Raw genomic sequence first — 5,930 nt, forward strand, 5'->3', positions numbered from 1 at the left:
TCGGGCGAGGCTGCAGAGCAAGGAAGCGCAGGAGGAAGGGACACAAGCCCCGACAGCCTCTGCATTTCCAAATCACCCCCAGGGACGGGGAGCTGGGGCGGAGGCAGAGGTGGCTCCGCTCGCCCTGCCCTTCCTCAGGCACCTTGTCCTTCCCCCCCGCTTGCAGTTCGCAAGCAGGCAGGGCGAAAGATCCCGAAAGAAGCAAGGACACCAAAAGTGCCGCAGGAAAGCCACCAGATGGGGCTCGACGCTCGAGAAAAATGCTGCACCGGCCGCACAGGACACTGGTGACACTGGTGTGACATCCCAGTAGAGCCTGAGCAGGATGGAAATGCCCACGGACACCAGTCCTGCTTCCATTCCCCCAACAGCTCAAGGCCTGGATGCAGCGTTTCCCTGGAAGCACCGACCCCGGAGACTGCAGGATGACACGGGAATCCTGCCTTCCCTTCAGGCGTGCAAAACCTGAAGTAGGTGCAGTTTAGCTGGAAAGGCAGAAGTTGGGAGGAGTGAACTCTAATGGCTCAAGGACTAAGCACAGAAAAGGATCACGCAAGTGGCTTTTAGAGCATCAGCAACACAGGACGCCTAGAAGGTGCTGCCCCTGGGCAAAGGCTGCATCACCTCAGGGAAACTCTTCCCAGGGACATGTTTACCAAATCTGTCCTGAAGTCTAAAAACCTACCCAGGAGCTCCCGTTCCTTCTAGTACATGAAACCTAAACTCCTCTTCTGACGGATAAGCCACTAATTTATCACTATCCCAGCCACAGACAAGGAGAGGAATCTATTAATTTTCACCCTGCACCCAACTTTTACCTGTTTGCACATGGTTACCATGTAAACCCTCAGACTTCTTTTGTCCAGATGAAAAACAACCCAATTTCTTTTCAGCCCTTTCTAGCAGGTCGTATTTTCTAGACCCCTATTCTTCTGCATTGCTGTCCCCACCAGCTCTCCTCAGTTTTTTATTATTTTTAAGACTCCCTTTACTTTTCTGAGCACTCCAGGTTGGCAGAACCAACCTATAACAATGACAGTGAGTCGCTCAAAAGGATTAAGAAGAAACTAACAGAAGGGACACCATGTCCCACAATGATTTCTCCTTGATTCAGCACTATCCACAGTTTAATAATGCATGTTTCTAACTGGCCACAGTGAGAGGACATGCCACCTATTCATGGAGGCATGACACATAGAAATGCATTGGATTAATGTAATGCCCTAATCATAGAACCACAGAATGGTTTGGGTTGGAAGGGACCTTAAAGATCATCTAGTTCCAACCTCTCTGCATGGGCAGAGATGCCTTCCACTGGACCAGGTTGCTCCACTTCAAAACCTCTAAGGCTCCCATCTCCATCAATGGAGAGAACAATGGCAATGACAGTAACACCAAATTCTCTTGACTGTTGAGCCCACAGACTTTTGCAAAGGTCAACTGCATTGTGCCCCCTCCATTGATGGGGAAACTGAGTCATAGAGCACCACAAGGGCTCTCCCAAAGTCTTCTGGCATCAGAACCCAGGCCATTTGCTGCTGTCCTAAGCCTCTGCCTGCTGGTAGCTCTCCATCCAGGATGGACATACTTCCTAGATACCATGAAGCCCAACTCTGCCCAATCTGACTTGTGCTGGATGACCTAGCAGGACATACCCAACTGTCCTTATCCAACTGCCACATGGGATTATGACCTTGGGAACAGCCTGGCATAATTTCAGCTACCTAGTAGGCTTTCAATAACTAATAAATACCTGCCTAATTAATCAATACAAGACTTCACCCAGCTGTAACATTGCAATGGTTAACTCTGTTTTCAAACACGAATGCACAGCAGTGCTGTAAACAGTTTTCTTCCAGTCTATCTCCTTCTTTGTGCTATTTTCTTTACTTGTTTCAGGGCTTTTTCCTGCCTTTACTAATACTGGTTAAGTGTAGACAAACTCCAAAGGAAAAAAAAAACACACGCTCTCCTCAGTTTTTTATTATTTTTAAGACTCCCTTTACTTTTCTGAGCACTCCAGGTTGGCAGAACCAACCTATAACAATGACAGTGAGTCGCTCAAAAGGATTAAGAAGAAACTAACAGAAGGGACACCATGTCCCACAATGATTTCTCCTTGATTCAGCACTATCCACAGTTTAATAATGCATGTTTCTAACTGGCCACAGTGAGAGGACATGCCACCTATTCATGGAGGCATGACACATAGAAATGCATTGGATTAATGTAATGCCCTAATCATAGAACCACAGAATGGTTTGGGTTGGAAGGGACCTTAAAGATCATCTAGTTCCAACCTCTCTGCATGGGCAGAGATGCCTTCCACTGGACCAGGTTGCTCCACTTCAAAACCTCTAAGGCTCCCATCTCCATCAATGGAGAGAACAATGGCAATGACAGTAACACCAAATTCTCTTGACTGTTGAGCCCACAGACTTTTGCAAAGGTCAACTGCATTGTGCCCCCTCCATTGATGGGGAAACTGAGTCATAGAGCACCACAAGGGCTCTCCCAAAGTCTTCTGGCATCAGAACCCAGGCCATTTGCTGCTGTCCTAAGCCTCTGCCTGCTGGTAGCTCTCCATCCAGGATGGACATACTTCCTAGATACCATGAAGCCCAACTCTGCCCAATCTGACTTGTGCTGGATGACCTAGCAGGACATACCCAACTGTCCTTATCCAACTGCCACATGGGATTATGACCTTGGGAACAGCCTGGCATAATTTCAGCTACCTAGTAGGCTTTCAATAACTAATAAATACCTGCCTAATTAATCAATACAAGACTTCACCCAGCTGTAACATTGCAATGGTTAACTCTGTTTTCAAACACGAATGCACAGCAGTGCTGTAAACAGTTTTCTTCCAGTCTATCTCCTTCTTTGTGCTATTTTCTTTACTTGTTTCAGGGCTTTTTCCTGCCTTTACTAATACTGGTTAAGTGTAGACAAACTCCAAAGGAAAAAAAAAACACACCAAAAAATCAATGTCATTTCACCTGAAATTTGTTGTTCTCGGTCAAGTTGGTAGCAAACAGGATTCTATAATTAGACTTTCAAATCCATACTCAGGCCTGATCCTCAATCTTTAGCAACACGATTCTTCCTCTTATGTCAGTGAAAGCCATTCACCGCTTTGTGCTTCTGAAAATCAGGCTAATTTATTTATTTAAGAGCTTAATTTTGGATACAGGAGCCTAACTTGGGGCTTTTTATTTCTTGAATGCTGGCTATTTTTATATACGAGGTTGTGTATTTGTGAGTACCCGTGTATTTTTAGTTCTAAGCCCCATCATGGCTTCAAGAGATAGAACTAATTTGGGGTTGGGAGGGGGATTCGGAGCGATTTTCTTTACATGCACAAAGGATTGGCTGTCCCCTCCATTCTGGCAGGCTTCCCAGAATTCCTGTTGGCATAATTACCCTCATGCTTATTTACTACGTGTGTTGCAGTAACACACCAACTGCACGGGGCAAAGTCACCGCTGTCCCTGCGCCAAAGCAGGTTTTAAAGGAGCCAAAGCTGTTGGCTCCAGATATGTGGCCAAATAACCTCTGGAGAGAACCCCAGGATGCCACCAGCTGGAAGAAAAGGAGGTGCTTCTACTGTAAAAGAACTCCCACCCTAAGTGCAATGGAAAAATGTGATTCAGGTTGGATGACGGAGGCTGCTCAGCTGGCTCAGCAAGGACTATAAAAGAAATGTCCAGAGATAGGATTATGGAGTCAGAGGCTCAGTCTATACCATTAAACAAAGCAGCCTCTGTCCTTGGCCAGCTGGCATGACTCAACTCCACGTGGCTATGTCCATGCTAGTTGGCCAAAATTGCCAGAGTCTGTGCTAAAAATGTATCAGGGTGAACTATTACAGAATTGTGCCTGTGCCTGGCACTGTTTGATTTACAGAGGTGGCTCTGAATATCACCAGCAGAAAGTGTAGGAGGATGCCTCAGGCAACAGACTGGCTTGAAATGAAGAGGATGCTGATGTGTAAGAGGGTTCCAGGAGCATGGAAAGGCACATCAACACAGGCCCTGGGCTACGTTTTGAGGACAGAAGAGTCCTGATGGACTGTCTCACACAAGTACAAGCTGACCAAAGTTGGGAAACTCAGACTGTATCTACAATAGTCAACAACAAACAAGGACCTGATCACTTTTCCTGAAGGCAATAGGCCAAGACTGACCACAGAAATGAGCTCTCTCATCCTCCAAAACTAGGTTCAGGCTCAGTATTGGGAATGATTGCTAGTACCTGTGGAGTCCTGAACCCCGCTCAGGTTACGATTATGAACAGGCCTTGAAGTTGCCTGGTTTGCTTGTATAAGTTTATGGAAAGATGACAAGGAACAGGACTTGGGGTACTCAAACCACTGCCAACAATTCCAGGTAGGGAAACTCTTCTTGACCAACAGCTCCATGTCCTTCCTTTGTTGGGGCCCCCAGAACTGAACATAGTACTCCAGGTGGGTTTCTGGGTGTCATGGTAGCAAGGCACACCATCCCTGTCACCCATCCCGTGTACCAACCTTCTCCCTGGTGTTCAATCCTGTAAGAAGAGGGGTGGGATGGAGCAAGGTGGAATGGCTTATTCTCCTGCCATCTCCTCCACAGGCACTCCTGCTAACTCTTGCAAGGGGCCATGACCCTTATGCACTAGAGGGTGTTTACAGATTAAAAGCTCACTCCTTGGAAGGGAGGAAATGAGGACATGTGTAACTGCTCGGCTGGAAGGCGTGCAGCAGAGGCTGCCTGAGCAGAGCCTTAAAATGAGGTTATGTAAGGCCAGATCTCAGCTGGAGCGAGCTGGCATCCACAGCACTCCAGCAATTTACACCAGCTGCAGCTTTGGCCCCCTTTTTTTAATTTTAATGAGTTATTTTCATTCTAACAGATAGAAAAGGAATGTAAAATGCAGCGCTAAAGCAACAGGGGAGCACAAAAGTAAAATGCTGTCTATTAAAAAAATCAAAATCAAACTTACAGTTGCCATCACAATTAACAAGCTCAATATCAACATTTTTAGTGATTTCTTTCTTTGTTGTAATGTTGCAAGTTAGAGAGATATTGTTCCTAGTTGGAGCATCAAAGTAGTAACTACGTGGCCTCATCCAGGTGCCAATACACCACAGTTTTGTCTGGCTGCTTCCATGGCATCAAACTCCTCCAGAACAAGGTGGCTGCATCCAAACCTCTGGGGAATGCATCCAAACCTCTGATGGCTGCATCCAAATCCTCTCGGGAATGTTTCCTGGTCTGGGCTTATCCTCAAAGGGTATGCAGGGCTTATTTACACCACTGCTAGTAGTCTTGTGCCAAAATCATGCTAAGGACCATTGCTAAACTAGGAAAGACCATTTGTCAGCTCAAAAACAAGCAAGGGCACCTTAAATTTTTCAACAGGACTAAGCAAACAGTGTACAAACCCTTCCTTTAATCCAGCATCCTCACAGGTCACCCCAACTACTTATGACTAAATCACTCATCATGCATCAGGACCCGGATTTCCAGAATTGAGATTCTCAGAGCTTTCTAGAACCTTGCCACTTTCAGCACCTCCTCATGTAGTTTACATCCAAGAATGAACAAAACACAACAAGAAGTGTGTTCATCAACTGTGTCTTTCTATCTTGCAATTCCTGTACCCTCCTGCCTGGCAAACTTGCTTCCATATGCAACTACCCCTTATCTAGTTAATTGCTCCTATCAGCTACTATTAAACAATTAATAATCTCTATTCCATGCCTTGTCTTGGTTATTGGAGGAGAATGTTGCTGAACACAAAAGAAGCTTATTCCATGCCTTAGAGACACTTAAAAAGCTTAAATGTGTGGTCTGACATAATCCATGAGTTATGTAGACTAGTGGGTCATGCAGGACACTCTATTTATTTGGACACACAGTTTATCATCATTTCAGTGTCAAACT

The sequence above is a fragment of the Chaetura pelagica genome, unplaced genomic scaffold, assembly GCF_000747805.2.
Source record: "Chaetura pelagica isolate M959 unplaced genomic scaffold, ChaPel_1.0 scaffold107, whole genome shotgun sequence".
In the NCBI taxonomy this organism is placed as follows: domain Eukaryota; kingdom Metazoa; phylum Chordata; class Aves; order Apodiformes; family Apodidae; genus Chaetura; species Chaetura pelagica.